The sequence below is a fragment of the Peromyscus maniculatus genome, chromosome 22 (genome assembly GCF_049852395.1).
Source record: "Peromyscus maniculatus bairdii isolate BWxNUB_F1_BW_parent chromosome 22, HU_Pman_BW_mat_3.1, whole genome shotgun sequence".
In the NCBI taxonomy this organism is placed as follows: domain Eukaryota; kingdom Metazoa; phylum Chordata; class Mammalia; order Rodentia; family Cricetidae; genus Peromyscus; species Peromyscus maniculatus.
Window position 1 is genome coordinate 39,274,738 of NC_134873.1, and position 20,173 is coordinate 39,294,910.

A 20,173-nucleotide genomic window follows, 5' to 3' on the forward strand; every position below is an offset into this window, starting at 1 on the left:
GTCAGTGTCGTTGACATGATGAGCCAGATGCTTCTACTTAGTAAGCCATGTGTCTCCCTCTTCCTTTTATGCAGTGTGAACTCTTAAACATTTTTTTAGTTTTCTTTTCTTAGAACTTGGTTTATTGAGGGATTTTTTTTTTAAAAGATGTTTTTCTTTTGTGGACACAAGTCCACACACCTGAGTGTAAGTTCACCACTTGCATGGATGTACCAACAGAGGTCAGAAGAGGCCATCAGGTCCTCTGGAATTGGAGTTAGAGGCAGTTGGAAGCTGCACTATGTGGGTACTGGGATTTGAACTTAGGTCCTCTGCAAGAGTACCCAATACTCTTAACTGCTGAGCCATCTCTCCAGCTCTAGGGTGATGGTTTTGGTGGTACAGTACATGCAGATAGTACTTACAAGTGTAATCTTTTAGTGAATCTTATTCATGCAATTTAAGGTCTCTGTATTGTGTGTCTGAGTCCTTCAGAGAATTGTAGGTATAACAAGTCCAAATTGTTAACTCTCTTGGGGTATCTCTAGGGGTTTGTAAGTAGTAGTTGTAGCCTGTAGAGGACTGCTGAATAATGTCCGACCTAACTTATATATTTGAAGCTGTCAGAGTTATTTGTGAAGATATAACCAGTTTCTTTAAGATATTAAGCAAAAAGTTAATCAGAAACTGATAAAGGCAATATTAAAAGTAGGTATTTGAAAATCATGATGTTTGAGTTCTTTCTTGGTTTAAATAGCTCTGTGTGGTTTGATGCAATGTCCAGTCACATAGTGAAAACAGTTGGCTAGCATGCTTGTGTCTACCCAAGTAACTTTTCTCATTAGTCATGAATTTCATGAAGACTCGCATCACAATGTGCTTCTTGTTGGCCAAATGCTTTAGTAGTTTACCCCACTTCAAAGGATGCTGAGGTCCATTGAAAATGGATCATGAGCAGATTTGGTTGGGAACTTCTGACAAGACACATTTTTCATCACGAGAGAAATTTGTACTGATTCCGACTGAATGCACTATTAAAGTTCTCTGCAGGTCATTTAGTCAGGGTTGGCAGACTTCTGTCTGTGAGTTGATGTGGTTGTCACCCGACATTAATACCCTGAGCTATTTTCATGCTCTCTGACCTCGGTTGCTCTGAGTTACGAGTCATAGACACCCCATCTTACAAATTAATATGATGCCCAAATGTGGGAGACGGTGAAAATCAGTAATGCACAGGCATTCTCTTGTTTACTTATGTATCTCTAATAAGAGCTAGAGTGGGATTTTACAGTGGCAAGACTGTATTTTGCCCTGCCTAGTGCACGAATTTTCAACTTAAAATACTGGCCCACGTTAATTAAAGGCCATAACTGGAGGTAACAATGCAGTATAAAAGGGAGAGGTTCCAGAGTCAGACAGAGCTGCATACACCCAGATTCTGGCCCTTAGCAACTAGTGAAGTATTAATGCCTCAAGTCTTCTATCTTCATAAAATAGAAATACTGGTTCCTATTTAATAACGTTATTTTTAGTATTATATTAATTACTGTTCATAGAGTGAGGTATAGAGACCAGCACTGGGGCAGCCCTCACCAAATAGTAGCTGTTAGTGCTGCCGATTTGATGAGAGTTCATGGCAAACGAGCGAGTGAGTCGGTAGATGAGAGGGAAGAGTCGGAGGAGAAAGAGAAAAGGATGGTATGACGTGAGCATGCACTCGTTATGGACACTCAATGTGAACTTGATGAGTTAAATTCAGATGTTTTGGTGGTGAGAAAGTTAGAGAAAAACATCCCAAGATGTCTGAGAAATGAGTATGTTAGTTACCCATAGGCGGGTAATTGCCCCCTCAGAGTGTTGTTTGTCGGTTCCAGGGGTGGAGTGTAGGGTCTCACACGTGTTATGCAAGCGTTCTGCTGTTGAGCTGTGTCTCCAGTCCAGTGCTTACTGTTTAGTTAGAAATCAGTTCTCACTCAATTCCCCAGGCTGGTCTTAATGTAGCCCAAGCTCACCTCGAACTTGGAAATCCGCAGCTCCTGAGCTGCTGGGATTGCCAGCCTGTGCCACTAAGTCTAACTTGAAAGATTCTTGTTCTCCTGGACGGAAGCCAGGTTATTTCTCTGAAGTAACTGTGCCCAGTTTGCAAAGATACTTGCTAAGAAAATATCCTTCTTCTAAAAACCTAAGATGTGGCGAGTCAATTGAGTAAGGAAAGGTGTATTTTAAGTCACTTTTCCTAGTTCTACAACTCAGCTCTTAGGCTGGGTGTGGTGGTGCACGACCTTAATCCCAGTACTGTGGAGGCAGAGGCAGGTGGGTCTCTGTGAGTTCGAGGCCAGCCTAGTCTATAGTGTGAGATCCAGGACAGCCAGAGCTACACAGAGAGGCCCATCTCAAAGAAAAACAAAACAAACAAACAAACAAACAAACAAACCCTAAAGCTAAACAAATAACCAGAAACCCAGCTCTCCGTGCCCCCTCCTTATGTGGAGGACCAGCTGTAGCCTGTCGTTTCCACTGCTTTCCTGCCTTTCCCCTCCATCAGTCTTTTCAGCTGAAATGTCCTCAGTCCATCACTCTGGCTGCCGTACCTTTGCTGTCTAAAGCTATTCCTTCTGTCCACACTGTAGTAGTCTCCCTATCCTGGGGAAGTGCACATATTCTAGGCTTTCTTCAAATGCCCTCACTACCAGCACTGCCTCGGAGCGGTCTACCCTCCCATCACTCTAAATCCGTCTTCATCTTACCATCGACCTACCTGTGATGTGCATCCCTTTAGTCCTTTGCTGGGCTGCACACTCCTCAGGTTGATGAAGACGTGTGCCCTCCCATAGTGCCTTGCACAACAATGGCGGAACTGTGAGTCTTGTAGGTTAGTATGTAATTCTCACCCCCAACTTGGAATGGCTGTACCGAGAGCTTTGCCATTTTTCTTGGTTCATACCAAGTCACCTCATGCAGCTGTATTTCTAAAGCTAAGCAAACAGCCAGGCCTTATATTTCTTCAAGTAGAGGTTTTCAACGTGAGGTTTCAGAGAAGGGTTAAAATGGAGGATGGTAAGGTTGAGGTATGGATCTGTGAGGGCTTACACATTTGCTAAATTGATTCCAGTCTTTCCCTAAGCCCTTATCTGCGGTCACATGTTCTGGGGATCTCATTTACTCACAATCCACGGAAGTCTAAAATATTAAGCAGAAAGGTTTAGAAATAAACGATTCATAAGTTTTAATTCGTGCAGCATCTTGAGAGGCCGCATACAGTCTCGTGTGGTCCTGCTCCATCTTGCCTAGGGTAAGAGTTGCCTGTTTGTCCAGCTTTCCCATGCCGTACGCTCTCCCTACCTGTTAGTCATTAGTAGATTTCTTATCAGATTGGCTGTCATGGTCTCACAGTGACTGTGTTCAGGAAACCCTACTTTACTTAATAATAGCTCAAAGTGCAGGAATAGTGATGCTGGTAATTCAGACCTGCCAGTGAGAAGCCCTGGCTTGCTTAAAGGGATTTCACTTAAAGTGGAAAGGTGAAAAATTTTCAACTTGTGAGTTGGGCATGGTGGCTGGGCACCATGGCTGAGCACTTTGGGAGGTAGAGGCAGGAGGAGGAGCTCTATAAGTTTGAGGCCGCCGGGCGGTGGTGGCGCACGCCTTTAATCCCAGCACTCGGGAGGCAGAGGCAGGCGGATCTCTGTGAGTTCCAGGCCAGCCTGGTCTCCAAAGCGAGTTCCAGGAAAGGCGCAAAAAAAAAGTTTGAGGCCATTCAGTTCACTCAGTTTTAAGTAAGCAAATCTTGTTTCTATGAAATTATGAAGGAGGAGATACCTGTGCTCGTTTTCTCTTGCACATTGGACTGTAGAAGTTGCTCTTGTTCTGTTTTGTTGTGATTATTGTTAATGTCACACTTCGTATTTATAAATTGAACTTTGTCATAGTTAAGTATGTACATAGCAAAACCCAAGGTATCTGCCATTCAGTACTGTCTGTGGTTTAAGGCATCTGCTGAGGGTCCTGGAGCATATCCCTCATAGATAAAGGGGACTGTTGTATCTAGCTAATTCTTCAGAGTTCAGAGGATAAAAGAGGAATACTGTCATTTCAGGAGGATTCATGTCATATCATGGGATAAGTTTTCAGACATGAGTGAAGGGGGATTAGTTTTATCTTGGACATTGTGTTAAGCTTTCATTTGCTCCCCATGTTTTGTGTTACCCAGCCAGTCCTCAGCTATGGGAAAGGCATTCCCAACTAGACTTGCCTGGCTGTTGCCTTAGCTGAGGGTCTGTTCCTTTTGGTTTCTGCTTTGGTGCTTTCTGAGAAGTCCCAAGCCTCGTGCAGGATATCTCACAGGCAGAAGCTCCAGGAGACCAAAAGCCTGTTTTACATTATTTAAAAATGGTCAAAAGAAATCTAGCTTCTCCACCTCCCAGTACATGGGCAAAGGGAAATTCCAGGCCTGTCTGGCTATTATCACTCTGCCCCAGCTTGTCTGTGCAGTAGGCAAGGATATTAACTAGTCCCAGAAATAGAAATAGAAAAATACTAGTTAGGGTGTTGTCATCACATGAAGGCAAAGGGATCAATTTGTTATACTCTAAAGATTTTAACAATATGAGTACCAAATGTCTCCAAACTAGACAGTCCTCACGAAAAGGAACATCTGTCAGATACATTGGTCAAAAACTCCCAAGTGCATTCTGATTTTATGATGCTCTGAAATTTGTGTTTGTCCAGGACCTGGGAATAGTTGCCTGGTGCCTTTGACAGCCCTGTTGCACATGGCTTGCATGCCCTCATGGTGCAGAGATGCCTATTGTCTTCAAGCCTCCCACTGTGCATGCATCTAGCTTAAAGAATAAACACTTTTAAGAAGAACGTTGTGTTCTTCATGCATGAGGGACATTTATGAAGTAAACATATTTCATGTATTCTGTACATTTGTTTTCTAAGGAATCAAAACCAGTCCTTTGATTTAGACCCTAAGTTTGGCTCGTTGAGAGAATGAAGCCAGTATGCACAAAGAAGGATGCAGGCGAGCACAGTGAGGAGGAGGAGGGGGAGGATTAGCTAGTGGTCAGAAACGCAGAATATTAGATTTTGGTTGCATATTAGAAAAGGGAGAACTCATTTCTGAACCAGTTGCCTTGCTTTTTCCTGGCAGAAGAGCTGTGAATGTTGAGGTTACATCATCAGAGCTGGCACTAAATGTGCCATACCTTCCCCTCGGTCCCAGACTGTTGGCAATTCCCGCCGTGAAACGAAAGGTGAACTGGGCATCGGAGACAGCCTAGTGCTCATCTCGGAAAGGTGTGGGCCGCTTTCCTGGCTCCAGCCACTGTCTGGGAGTGGTTTGAAGAAAACCAGCTCCGTCACTCCCTGGGCTGTTCCCACTCAGTGCATAAAAAAGAGGACTTCAGCCCCTGAGGCAGACCAGGTGGCATCTTTCACAAGTACAGAATTTGTTTTTAGAACTTTTTTGTTGTTAAGTTACAGCCCGCCTTGGAAATAAGTACGCAGAACTTACCAGCTCATAAATGTCCACCCCTAGCCAGGCCTGTGTGCCTGCACACATGCATGTGGTCATTCTTCAGCAGGAGCAGCCCTGCAAGAACTGAGCAAGTGCAAGGCCCTTTGCGGGTGTGCCAGAGGCTGTCAAGATAAATGTCATGTGGCCCTGTGCCCCAGTTTGCTTAGAGTACAGTAAGAGGCATGAAAACAACCACAAGTTGCAACTTGTGGTTAGTGAAGAAGACACAGCGAGACTTGGCGCCAGCACCCCTCTGCTCCTCCATTTTTGGGGTGACAAGCCTGGCTCAAGTGACTTGGGGCTCCATTTCTTCTGAAAAGGGGGCAAACGCAGTTTAATTGTGTCTACTCCAGTGAGACAATAGGAAAGGGCCTTTTGTAGTGCTCAGCCCATGGTCAAGGCTCAGTTAGTGCTTTTCGGGTTGTAGACATAACTTGAAAACTTGGCAACATTGTAAGAGCTCGGAGGAGACTGCATTTCTGTCTGGCTTGACGAAGGGAACACTGGAAGGCTTTTGAAGGCCTAGCTTTTCTAATGTCCTATGACTTCTCTAGAAATTAAATAAGCAACACGGGGACAATACATGTGTTTAGTGCTTTCAGATGTTTAAGTTGCTATTCACTTTACTCTGCCGTATGATGTCCATAATGGTGTTCCTGGCATGTGTTCTCTGCAGAGCTTTCCTCCCCTGGAACCTGGTGTTCATAGGCCCTTCCTGCTCTCCTTCACTGGCTATTTCCTTTGTCAGCTCATGAAATTGGACTAAATTGCATTTCCATGATCATTTTTTAATTTTTATTTTGAGTGTGTATGTTAATGCAGGTGTGTGCATGCCACTGCATACACATGGAAGTCAACATACTCTAGGGAGTTGGTTGTTTCCTGCTACTTTAGAGGCCCTGAGGCTCAAACCCAGGTTATCAGGCCTGGGAAAAGCGCCTCTGCCAGCTGAGCTGTCTCGCCAGCCCCCTAGATCAGTTTTCTTTCTTCTTTAATATTTTCTTTGAGGGTTTTATTTACTTTTACTTTATGCGTATGGGTGTTTTGTCTGAATGTATGTCTGTGCACCATATGTGTGCAGTGCCTTCAGATGCCAGAAGAGGAGGGCATTGCTTCTGGAATTGGAGTTTAGATAGTTGTTAGCCACCACATGGGTGCTGGGAACCAAACCTCTGTGTAGCAACCAGTGCTTTTAACGCTGAGCCATCTCCCTCGTCTCTCCCCGCCCCAGATCATCTTCATGGCCTTCATTGTGGATGACTCCCTGATGACTTCATCTCTACTATTTTTCCCTAGCTTAGAAAACTGCTTTTCTGGCCATTTGATGGACATTTGTGTTTGTATTCCATCCGTCACCTCAAATTCACATGTCTGAATTATCAAAATGTCAAAACCCAAGCTTATCATCTTGAGTAAGGTGGCATTTTCCCTTACCCTTCTTCACTTCATCCTCCTCTGCTTCTCCTGGGTGCTCAGGTTCACGTCTCCCAGGCATCTTGACACTGTCTCCCTTCGTGAAGCAGCCAGTGTCTAATGCTGGACTCCACTCTCCGGTGCCTTCCACTCTGTCGTTCCTCCCTCTAGCTGGTTCTGTCCTGTCGCCACACCCCTGATGGGCTATTGACTCTTGCTCTCTTTCTGTTTGACCGCCAGTTAACTCCCAGTTTTAGCTTTCAGTCTATTTCTCTTTGGCACAGAGCTGTCGCTGTCTGAAGCTCCCCTCACATAACGTCCTTGCTCAAACATTCCTCAAGTGATTCAGCTAGCTGTCTGGCAGTCAAGCAGTTCTGTGTGGCTGTTCCACTCACCTTTCCACCCCCATCTGGACATTTCACATAGCCTGCCATTTAGCCAAATGTTTTGTCGTTTCCTTCAACAGACTTGGTGTTTTTTCCACATCTGTACTTTTGCTCAGCCTGGTCCTTGTTCCAGAGCATTACATTTGGTTCCCCTCTCCTACAGGGTCTGCAAATGGTCTGCCCATCTTTTTAGGGCTTGGTGGTCATCTCCTCCATGGAACTTTCTTCACCATCCACCACATGCCTTCTAGCAAGACTACACTTTTTCCTCCTGTTCCTGACTCTTGGGGCATCTTGTTTTATTAAACTATAAACACCCTGACATTTGAGGGCTGGGGAAGACAAGGCCATTTCTTGCCAAGCTGACTCGACCCTAGCCCCGCTGTCTACTAATGTAACTTCCCAGAAGGGCCGGAGTTGATTATCTCTGTGCCTAGCAAGGGAAATGCTCTCCCTTGTTGCTTTTCATTTTCACTCATACACCTTGTGGCCAGCAGCTAGCTTCCCTGGGGGTTGTACCTTGTGGCCAGCAGCTAGCTTCCCTGGAGGTTGAACCTTGTAGCAGCAGCTAGCTTCCCTGGGGGTTGAACCTTGTGGCCAGCAGCTAGCTTCCCTGGGGGTTGAACCTTGTAGCAGCAGCTAGCTTCCCTGGGGGTTGAACCTTGTGGCCAGCAGCTAGCTTCCCTGGGGGTTGAAACTTGTGGCCAGCAGCTAGCTTCCCTGGGGGTTGAAACTTGTGGCCAGCAGCATGCTCCCCTGGGGGTTGCTTGGCCATGCTTCTGGGACTTTACTTTGTAGGAGCCCTGTCTCACCTGAACCTTGCAGGTGGTGAACGTGCTCTTGGTCTTATGAACTTTGAACTTATCTCCTCCAACTGTGGCCTGTGGCCTCTCCTACCTCCTTTTCCCTACTGTTCCTGACAACAGCCACAGTCTTTTAGGACATATGGATGGATTCTAATCCAGAGGCTGGGGTACACTGAGCTTTGACTCAGGGCGTGATGAACAGGGTATAGGGACCAGAAAATTAAAACAATGCTGTTTGAAATTGTAGGCAAGAGTACTACATTCAGATAAAACACAATTTAATTCAATGAGAAAATTCACGATATTGTGATTTTACTCAAATGTCCCACTGACTTTAATACCTGGCAGGGTGGAACATATCATTTTAGTTGTTCCAAAAAAATTTTTTTTGAGACCTGACCTTGTGTATCCCAGGTAGCCTTGAATTCACCTCCCAAGTGTTCGGATAGGGAATGTGATACCTTTGAGTGGGTGTGACCACCTTGAGTGCCTTTTCAAAAGTGCCTTGAAAATGTGTGACAAAGTAGATTGGCATATATATATATATAAATGTTTGAAGAAAACGATCTTTTGCCAGTTGTCTCAAAAAAGGAGGCCCCATATCACTAGAGGTAATTTTGGGTTGAACTTTTAAGCACTAGTACAGCATAGTAAACATGACTTAATTTAGCCATACTTGTGTTTACACGAGTCACTCAAATAATCCTATAATAAATACTGTGCCCCTGGAGAGGCTTTTCTCCTTTGATAAATATACAGTCCAGTGTATGCTAAGACAACCAGCTGTCAGGGGAGCTGTGTATTTGCTTTTGGTGGAAAGAGCTGTCTTAGCCTCTAGGGACTTAAGATGTTCCTTTTACTGGTCTGGGAGCAGGGCCAGATGGGTTCTTCGTGACTTAGAATGGAATTCTGAAAAGTTCAGCTAGTTTTCATTAGTGAGTTTGGCCCTTTGTCTCGCCTGCGCCTCCCTGCACACCAAGAAACATTGCAAACAGACTTCTATGAGGAGAAGATCAATCAGCCCCTAAATGTCATATGTTTGGCAACTTTCTGATGGGCAGCTTCCACCTCCCCAGCCTCGGAAGTCAGTGCTCGCGCGGTGGTTTTGCTTAGGCCTGTTTTAGGCAGAAAATGTGTGTTTACAAGTAAGACGTGCGCAGGTCCGTGAGAACTCAGATCTCCTCGGTACGTTCAGCCTTGGGTTAATTTCCTGCTCTCGGTCACTTCTGTGCCTTATTTTTCTGTGTGTAAGGACTAACCTACACTGGAAGACACACCACATCCTCATTCAAAAGACTGAGCCTCACATCTTCTGCGGAGCATCTCTAGGATATGGACCAGCATTTTTCTTGTAGGGAAGATGAGACATGGGTGGTGTTCAATTTAACACTATTTTTCACTAGCAAAGCTGTGAGCATCGGTCATTTCTGTTTGATGGAGTTGCTGTTCGTTTATATTCACAAGTAGGGAACTCCTTCTCAACAGAGAGTCCGAGATCCATAGGGAAGTTAACAAACACACTGGGCAGTTTTATAGGGAGAACCAGAGAAGTTAGGGTGTAAGAGAGGAAATGTCCTCAAGTGTCCCTGAACGGGTGGGAGATACCAGCCCTTAGCTGGCCAAGTAGAATGCCTCTCAAACAGTATAAATGAAAGAAGTCTACAGCCCGACTGCAAAGCACTGAAGATCGAATGTGTACAGAATTGCACTGGTTAAAGAACAGATTGCCGCAGACCTCTTTGAAGATCTGACAAGGGCCCAGGACGTTACTCTAGAAAAATGTATAGGAACACAGGTTTAAATATAGTTTTGAGAACAACAGACTCCCCTGTAGCCAATTTATGTACCTCGTTAACATGCAAATTATGGGGAGGTGAATATGATCAAAGTATATTATATATGTGTATGGAAATGTCACAACAAAACCCATGATATTGCACAATTAATATATGCTAATAAACTATAAAACAATGTAAGAATAAAAACTTAACGAGTTAGGTTGTTTTAAGGGAGAATTATCATCTCACACTGTCCATCCCCCACCGTCCCCCAGCTCTGCTCTTCTCCACTGTTCGCTTCTATTGGTGGTTTCCTCTTCTTCTGGTGGCACCAGCCATTGTATACTTTTCTCTTTCTATTGTTGCCCATCTAAACAGCTGCTGGTTGATGTGGCCTCCTTGCTGTCCCCTCACGGTCTTCTCACCCCGTCTCCAGCCCCAGCCCCGGCCCGGCCCCCGGCCCCATCGGAGCTCCTTGGTGCTGACTTTCTTCCACATTAGGTTTCCTAAAGCAGACCTGCATCCCTGTCACTTTCACTTTCTCTCCTGCACCCTATGTACCTCTCTCTGCTGAACACACCCGTCTAGGACGTGCTGGATCATCATCGTGTCTGAGAACTTCCATGTACCCCCCCCCCCAGAGCCATGTGTTCAGCAGAGATGGTCAGACCAGGGGAACAGGGCTGTTGCTTTCAAAGATTTTCCCCAGCAAGGTTAGGTGTTTTTTAAGCAGAAGGGCTCTGAGTTACCTACTTGGCCGTCTCACTAGAACTGGACGTCCGTGGCGTCCTCTTCTGTCTCCCCCACGGACTGGCTGGCTGGCCTTGTGGATGTGCTGAATGACATTCAAGTGCCGCCCTAGTCATACAGCTATGCAGACTTTCCTGCCCTTTGTTCCTTATGCCTTTGGTTTAAACTGTCCTTGGAGAGCGCCATGCTCTCCTTACTGGGGACTGGTTTCCTAGTGTTTTCAAGCTAGTTGCTATTCTAGACAGAGTGGTCCTTGAAAGACACAAACCTGATTTCATCATTCGCTCAGGTCAAAACAGAGCTCGTTATTTCTCCTCATATGTCCACCTCCGTGCTCTTGCCTGCATCTCTCTGATACCTCCTCCATCCCTGCTTCCACCCAGTCCATCACTCGATGTGAGCATGCCTTTCTTCGTGCTGTCTTCGTCTGGACTCCACCAAGCCTTTAGTTGCGCCTGTCTTGTTTCAATTACTCATCCCCTTTCATCTCGGATGTCAGAACCATGCGAGGAGTTGAAAGCAATGTATTAAATAGGTGACTTAAAGTTGTGAAGCAGGCGGTCATCAGGGCTGTGAGCAGGTTATTGCAGTCCTTTCTGAGTGTGAGCATGGAAGGAGAGCTTGGCTACGAAGAGGTGGAACAATTTAGGGTGACAGAGTTGTTCCGCGTCACACTTGTGGTAGATGTCCAATTCTCTATTTGTCAAATTATGTACTACAAAGAGCGCATTGTACTGTTGGTACAATATCATTTCTAAAATGTTTCACAGACTCCCAGAAATGAAAGAAACATTTTAGTATTTCATATTGTAAGTTATGAATTCATAATTCTTTTTTTTTTTCTTGCTTGAGTCAGGGTCTCATCATGTAGCTCAGGCTGATCTTGATCTCTCAGTCGTCCTGTTTTGAGTTTTGGTTTTTTGGTTTTACTTTTAAATTTTGTTTTTGAAGGGAGGTTTCAAGGGCAGAGGGCAGAAGAGAGGGGGTAGGGGGATGAGTGGGATTGGGATGCATGATGTGAAATCCACAAAGAATCAACAAAAAGTTAAAAAAAAAAAAAAGAAAGAAAGAAAGTTTGATTGATTTGGTGTCTGGTTATGGCCCCTCTTCCTAACTGGCGAAAGACCACCCACAGGCTATGTCCTCACATGGCAGAGAGGTGCTAACATGTCTTCATTTTTTTAGAAGGACACTCAATCCCATCACAGTAACCGTACACTTAGGACCTTACCTAAACTCTTTACCTTCAAAGCACCCAGTCTCCTAAAACTGTAAGTTTTAGGAGTAAGGGTTTCATTGTATCATGACAAGAGGCTGGAGAGAGAGCTCAGCAATTAAGAATACTTGTTGCTTTTGCAGAAGACCCAGGTTTGGTTCCCAGCATCTACTATAGTCACTAATGTTCGTGTGTGTCACATATATTCTGTCTCCACACAGCATGTGGCCGGTCCTTACATGATAATCAGCACACAGCACAGTAGTACACCTCTTCTGTCGTTCTTTGGCCCCATAGTGTTATGAAATAAACAGATTCGGAACACTTGCTGTAAAGGATATGTAACGAGTGATCATTTTTCCAAGAACCCTTTATTCAAATGTATTAATATTTGCTTAAGTAAAAGAACATTTTAACTTCCTTCAAAATAGCTCACATAATTACTCCGTTAGGAAGCTCTTTTTTCTATTGTTTTGTCTCCTAGTGGGATGACAGACTCATACGGAGGTCTGTCACTCGTTCCCACCCTCCCACTCGACATGAACACCTACTATAGTTCAGACCATACATGGAAATAGCGCTTAGAGGGAGCAAGGCCCCACACTTGGGAATGCTTGGGTGTTGGCTCCGACCTCCATGCAGCTTTATGGCTCAACTCTCTTCTCCTTTCCAGGCACTTGGCGCTCAGAAGCACCCTTATTTTCTCTCACCAGTGGGTTTCTGTGTCCACAGTGATGAAGGAAGAGTGTCATCTACATAGTTTTTAGAATAGAATGTGAGCACAGACTTAGAAATCCATGTCAGGTGGGTTTTAAAGTTGCCCCTCTCCTCCCTGAAAAGTGCACTGACTCTATTGTCCTCAGCTTATTTTCAAAGGGTAATTATTCAGTAGCTAAGTAATGCCCTGGTTCCTGATTGCAACCGTTCGCTGTGAGTGGGCGATGACTAAGACTCCTACTATGTACAGTTTGTGGATGAAGTGGAGCTGCTTTTACTGCTGTGGGAGGAGCAGAGGTCTAACATCAGTGTTGTCAGATTTTACTGTGTGGCTTTTATTAGAGAGCATGTAATTTGATCCTGGTATGTCTGATTTTGATTCCCATAATAAAGGGCTAATGATTATATTGGAGTTTTCTACACTTATTAAAATTCAGACACACTGTCTTTTACCAGCAGCACTAAAGACTTAGTGAATGGAAGTCCTTTGATTCAAAACAAATGATGAGCCAACATGCAGTGAACAGGGCCATCCGAGGGAGCGAATGATTCCATATGCGAACATCATCTTTTATAGGCATTTCAACAATATAGAGGACATCCTTGGAAAAGCTTGAGATCGCCTTTGGCCAGGTGAAGCTGGCCCACACTATTAACTTGGAGATAGATATATCAGTGGAAAAATTATTTCACCAACAGTCTCTTTTTTTTTCCTATATGCAAAGAAAAATTTTCCCTCCTGCCTTTTAATCCCTCTCTCCCTACTCCACCCCAATCTTTAAAAAGTATGATGTAAGGGTGGGTTGTTTTGTGCCAACTTTTCATCCTGGAGCAGATTTTTACAGCCATGTTTCTCTGAGGAAAGGAGTTTATGACCACATGCTGATAGAACTTGCACATCCTTATTCCTTATTCTGACCCAGGACCTTTTCCTAACTTGGATTTTGTCTGAATTTAGCATGACCCATTTAATATGTTTTAAAACTAAGGGAAGATGTTTTGAAAGCTTTTAAAGCTTTATTACTTACATCATATAATATTTCATCTCAAAACCAAATCCATTGTAAGTTTCAGATTTTTCAGTTCTTAGACTTAAGAAAACCTCTCAGAATATTTATATGTAGATACTAGTTATTCTGGTGACCACCCTTCATTGTGGCCATTCTTTTAGGATTATTTACCAGGAACTATTCACTTAATTTTTTCTAACTCTTTAAAATTTTTATTTGTGTGTGCATGCATGCATGTGTGTACACGTGTGTGCTACAGCACAGGTGTCTAGGTCAGAGGACAGACTCGGTTTGCAAGACTCGGTTCTCTCTTGCCACCACGTAGATCTCGGGGATTGAACCCAGGTTGTCAGGCTTGACAGAAAGTGTCTTTACCCACTGGAGCATCTCACTGGCCCTCCAGCTTCTTTTGTAAAGAAGAAATAAACTTGTAAGGAGCACAGATGCCGAAAACAATCCAACTGGTTGGGAATATTTCCGTATGTAAATAACCTAGGTGTCTCTGCATTTCAGTCATCAATGACTACCATGCTGATTGGTAGAAGCCCTGTTGTATATATAATACATGGTAGTTTTGTGAAGCTGCTGACCATTTGGTTATAGAAGCCCTGCAGTCCTACACAGGTCCTCAGCCTCTGCGCTGTTGACCATGTGGGTTGAATCGCTCCCTGCTCTTATTTAGGAGGAAGGGTCGTCTCATCTGTTCATTGAAAGACACTTAGCAGCATCCTTGGCCCCTCCACACTGAATGTCAGTGGCCCCTGCCAGCCTTGGTAGTCAACAATACCTGTATTATTCCCTTTGCAGAAGGAGAGTGGAGAAAGGGTATGGGCAGTGGGAGGAACGTCCTCAGCCGAGGAGCGGTCTGCTCTCACCAGTCTTCAGGAAGCTCCCAGGGCCTGTTTTTATCTGTGCTAAGCTTTCACAAACCCTTCACTCAGGCACTGAACTCTTTTCATGTAAGTAGAGACAGCCGCGCCTACACAATGCACGGCGATTTGAAATGAAAGCCCTGCACATGGAGTACCCTCCTGTTATCCTGTATCCAGCTCCCCGGAACTCTAGGCCCTCGGTGCTCAGGCGTGCCTGTGTGTGTGCAGCCGTCTGACTGCCCACTTCCTGCTCTCTCTCACTCTCACACTCTCAGGAGGGAGGGCCACAGCTCACGAGGGGCTGTCCTTGGACAGCGTGCTTCTCGATTTCAGTTGTCATCCTTTTGTTACTTTTCATCACTGCTGACTCTTCCCAAGTCAGTTCTCTGTTTTCTCACGGATGTAGCTAATCAGAGAGCGTTTGGCACATTTATGGGTTTCAGCTCCTTTTGACAACTTTATCAGAAGGGTTCTCCAGCAACTTATTTTGAAAGATTTTGTCTTGAAGATCAGCAGGGCACAGAGTCCAATTTACCTTTTATTCACATTCTCAACCTTCGGGAAATAAACATTAGAGCCTTTACTCACTGCAGTCTCCGGAAGTCCATTCTATCTTAGAGAGTTGTTGGTGCCGGAAGTAGAGCTCAGTGCAGAGAGAGCCCGCCTAGCCTACCGGAAATGAGAATTGTTTTCATTTTGACAAGTCATTTTTAACTTTCTTTATGTTGTTTACTTATTTAAGTTTACATCTTTGTGACAAAATGTTCCCATTGAAGTGGTTAAAAACAAAATTTAGGTTTTTTTCTTGTCCTCCTGAATCATTTTTTAAAAAAGAAATATACATAGAAACACGTTAAATTTTTAAATTTAGCCCCATTGGGAAGTTTTCTCGGCGGTATGTTGCATTTCTCAACATGGGTGCTGTATTCATTTTGGCTATGGTTCTATGTTGTGTAGGGCAGGACATCTCACGTCATTGGCCTTGCCTGCGGACTGTGTCTCCGTACATTTTTAGATGTCCCACAGAGGGCTCTTGTCAGCTCGCTTGAGAGGGCTCCAGGTGGGAAACAACCTTGTTCAGTTATTTGCGAAGCTTGTTTCTCTTCCTAGAAGAGGTTTCTAGCGGGTCACAGATATGTTCTAATCTTCCTCTGCTTGACTGGCCCATTACTTTCAGAGTGAGCTTTCATCATGGAGGGTTGTGTGTGAAGCAGAATCAGGAGCTGGCCCGGCATACTCTAGACTTGGCTTTCCTGTTCCCAGTGTCTGAATAGGCTCCCTAGAGGTATCTGTTTACCAAGACTTGTTTTGAAGCTTACTAATTTTCTTAAGTGTAGAAAGCCCCTCTGCTAATAAGCTACATTCCAAATTGTATGTGTAGGTTGCTTATTTGGACTCTGGAACATGCTTTGCCATGGAAACCATTTAGTACATAGTTAGGTTACCAAGGAAACTGGATGTACTAAAGGAGTCCATCAAGCCCTTAGTGCCTACTTAATTACCTTTTGAGAGACAGAATCCAACCCTTTTTTCTTTCTGCTTGGTGGCTACTAGCTAGACAGCTCATCTTGTTAGGGAATGAGCCAGCCATGAGCCAGCCAGAGCAGAATAGACACACTCAGTTCACACAGTGCAGGTCTTTATAGCACGAGGTCTCCAAAGTGGAGTTGAAACTCCTGTATGAAGTAGCAATGTAGGACAATCAATAGCCAAGCTGTCACTCGCTGCCGAATTATTACCATTGTGCCCAGTCACTTCCCTCCTGATTTTTGGTACTTGCCCGCCTCTCCAAGCCAGGGAACCTGGTGCTGGGGTAAGCATAGGGCGGATGAATGGTCTGCTTTTATGTTCTGTTTTCCAAGTTTCTTCGCCGTAAGTGATTAGCTCTCTGTAGTCTGTGTGCACCTCATGTCACCCAAGGGCTAACAGCAAGACGCTTTCCTGGTGCTGAATGTGTCACTCTCGTGGGAAAGAACATGAGGAAAGCTGGGCCATGGAATTGCTGTAAAGACAAGGACCAGAAATGGCCGCACCACAGTTGTGGTGGCTCTACCGAGTTTATTTTGAAAGGAAGCTGAGTAGTTCTTGAATGTTTGCTGTGCCTGTTTATTTCCAGAGCCTGCCTGTTCCTGTGGCATGCTGGGATGTAGTGATGTGCCGAGCACCAGCTGCGGGGGTCTCAGCTCTTGTGTTTATCCTTGGATCATTCACTTACCATCTTCATTAAGAGTCATGGTTTCCCTCCTCCTGTCTAATCACCCTGGGACTTCCTCATTTCAGCCTGCTATTTCCTCTTTGTATGTAGCTTAGTGGCAATAATTTCACTTTACCTTTGTGGAGTGCTTGCTATTCTATTTACAAAATGCGTGCTCAGTGATTATCTTTGCAAGCTGGGTAATGTAGGCTTTGGCATCCCTGTCTCCCAGGGTGAAAATTAATATGCAGGTACTCTAAAGGATTTGCTCACTCCCATGGCTAGCCTGAAGACCTGGAGTGAGAGCATGGGGCTTCCAGAGTCGGATTTCTCATGTTGTCTTCATGCCCCATGGCACATACATGGTCATTTCCCTAGGTTTTCTTATTCCTTGGTGGGTGGTGGTGGCTCCCTGTAGATTCTAAACTCAGTGATAAACTCATCGAGGAGAGATCTAGCCTTTCTTCTCTGGCTCTTTCTGTCAGTGTTCTGGGCACTTGGACCGTAGCACATTTCTCTCTCCTCAGCAAATTGACACCTCACAACAAGCCCCTGCTGCAGCCCATTTATTAGTGAATTGGTACCTTTATGTATTTTATAAAGGGAATGAATGCCTTTGGGTATTCATCTTGACGGTTAATCATCATATTTTGTTTTATATAGTATCTTTTCATCCCAAGCATCTATTATCTGCCATTATACAGGGGAGGCTGGTTACTTGTCTAAAACATGAAGCAGAGAAGGGACAATGGGGACAGATATCTTTGAGAAGCTCATGTAAACCAGACACTGTCCTACATGTTTTGCACATGTGATCTCATTTCATCCTTGTGAAGAAGCATCTGAAGTAGGTGGCGTTCTGTAGTTTACAAGTGAAGAGGCTGTGGTTCAGACAGGCTGAGTAAATTACAGTGCACGTGGAAAGTGGAGGGAGATTGGACTCGAGCCTGCCCCGAGTCTAAGGTTCCATTCTGTGAACTCTGTACTTTTTGGGGCTCACTCTGACAAGCAGAAGGACTGGCCTTGCCCGTGGTGATGGAAGGAGATGCTGTCATCTCTTTTTCCTGGCGGCATCCCGGAGTGAGTCCACTCCTCTCAAGCCTTTCCTCAAGATGGTGTTCCGATTAACAGAGCTGTGTTCGTGTTCCACACTCACATTTCTCAACCGTTCTTTGGAAGTGAGCTATAACTAATTACTAATACCGAGGATGAACATGAGAACAAGTATCCTTTAGAGAAAGATGATTAGAAACAGGGTTTGGTCCCTTTCTTGACAGACTACAGTTTATTTGCATTAGTTGTCTAATCGGCCTCTGGATTTCTTTCCCAAAAAGAAACGAGTTCAAACCCTCTCTGGGAAAGGAGAGTTGCCAGGCTCTCCTTGGGATCCCAGCCCTTCTGCCTTTTGGTAGCTGTACTTTCTACAGGGTTTTCACCATTTTTTTGTTGTGTGGACTGAGCCCTGCCCAGAGCATGAGAGGTTTGCATGGTGTAGTGACCAGGCTATACAACACTACAAATAAGTCACCTAGAGTGGTACGTTTTCCCAAAACACAGATGCTCTAGCAGTCTGCACATAGCACTCTTCCCATGTGCAGAAGCCCAGCCTGAGACTTAGTAACCCACCTGGTTAAACAATTTAGGGTGAAGAGCCCTGTGTCCCTAAGGGCTTTGACCACAGACCTGGGTGCCCTGGAGCTGGCACACTGTAGAGCTGTGGACCATTTTTTTGCCACAGTCAAAGCACTCAGGTGGAGCGACTCATTTCTGCCCAGGGGCCTCAGCAGTAGCTTTGATCTGTCTCTCGGTAACTGCCCCCTAATCCGCTCTCCCCACTGCTTGCCCCCACCCCTGTAGGAGGGGAAGAGGTCTCTCAAGTTCAAGGACTTCCTCCTCTCCCCTCTTTGGTCGGGGCCGATGGAGGGGAGATGACAGGAGGTGCCAGGGTGAGTGACTGAAGACACAGGGAAGGATGGCAGCGTTCCAAGAAGCAAAGCGAGCCAGGCATGGCTGGAGCTGCTCTCCAGCTCTGGACTCAGACTGTCGCACCAACAGCGACATCGGTGTCGGAGTCTGTGTGTACTGGTGTGACACCAGAAGACCCAGACCACCGTTGTCGCCAAATCTCCCTTGCAGAGCTAAGAAAGGGGAGCTTCCTGAAGAGGTGTGATGTGAGCGGTCGGGAAGGATGGTCACCAGCTACCAGGCAGCCAGTGACAGATTCACTTCTCTTGCCTGCTGTCTACACCGAGCTCTGGCAGAAAGTTTTACAGTAACTTTTATGTGTTAGCCCTTGCCAGGAGCTCGGTCTTTCATCTAGTTGGGGGTTGGGAGTGGGAGGACAGTTGAGTTCTCCACAGCCATCCTTTTTTTCCCCCCATTCATCTCCGTCTCTCCTGTCCCCATTTGTCTCCACAATAAAACCTGTCAGCAATCACTTGAGCAGTTTGCTGTGTTAATCTTAGTGGGTAACACTTTGATACATTAACACCTGGCAGCATTTCACTTGAAGTTGTGGAGGGTTTTTTGCTGTGACTTTAGCATTTAAGAATGCAAAAACTCGTTCAGATTTTGGATCCCGTTTCTTGGATGCTCCTCTTCACAGAGGCCTATTCACAAAATGTTCCCCCACACTCGTATGCTTTTTAATTGAGCATTCTATTGGTTGATTGTTTGTCACGCCTGTTTTCTGAGATGCTAGTTGGTGGATTTGAAAATTTAGTGACGAATATGGAGTAGCCCCCTGTGCTGGCTCAGACCTCTGCTTTACCCTGTCCCTATACATGTGGACTTCTCAGCATAGCATTCCTGAAACAGCTTCTTCAAGCCAACTTGGTTTTGGTCAAGACTTTGGAATTGGTGTTCCAAACTATAGCCTCTCAAGTTGCTATTTAATCGAGTCTATGGTTAAAGCTAATTAATATATCACAGCTGGTGTGCCTGTCTTTGAGACCTCTTCAGCACATTGAACATGCTGAATCAGAGCCTTGGGAACCCCTTAATAGTGCAGCTTCTTTGAGTCCATCATCTCAGACTTACCAAGTTAGAACGGGGGTGGGGAGACTCAGAAATGGACATTTTCACAAACTTCATAGGCAGTTGAATGTTCCCTAAACATTGCGAACTCTTGGCTTCAAGTTGACTCATTACTCGTTTATTTCGGAGTTATTACCTAATTTTCTCCTGGACACACATGATGGGGCCTTTCTGAGGCTCTGCCCTTGATTTGAGTCCTGGGAATTCTTCTCCTAGGAAGGCATTGGGCCACACTTTCCCTGGGATTCAGCAGTCCCAGAGAAAGCCAGACTCTAAGAACATCACCAGAGCCCGGGTTACTGGCTCCCCTGATGACTGTTGGGTGTGGCTCTTCACAGATATGCTAGGGCAGTGGACCCACACGTGACACTTGGAAATCACCTTCCTAGGTCATAGATGACTACTTAGTACATTAGACACCAGAATATAGCTAGTCTAAGCTCTGGAGCCTTATAATAATAGTAATTAAGATAATGATACTTTGTACCGCTCAAG

General features: G+C 45.0%; 1 protein-coding gene and 1 long non-coding RNA gene across 3 annotated transcripts in view; both read left to right on the plus strand.

Annotated features, from left to right (window-relative positions):
• Positions 1 to 19,084, plus strand: LOC143270210 (uncharacterized). The gene is made up of 2 exons (XR_013047241.1): positions 1 to 16,261; positions 18,500 to 19,084. It is a non-coding gene; the product is annotated as an uncharacterized LOC143270210 (long non-coding RNA).
• Babam2 (BRISC and BRCA1 A complex member 2) overlaps positions 1 to 20,173 on the plus strand; it is a 380,906-nt gene that overhangs the window by 201,543 nt on the left and 159,190 nt on the right. The gene's annotated exons all lie outside the window — the stretch shown is intronic.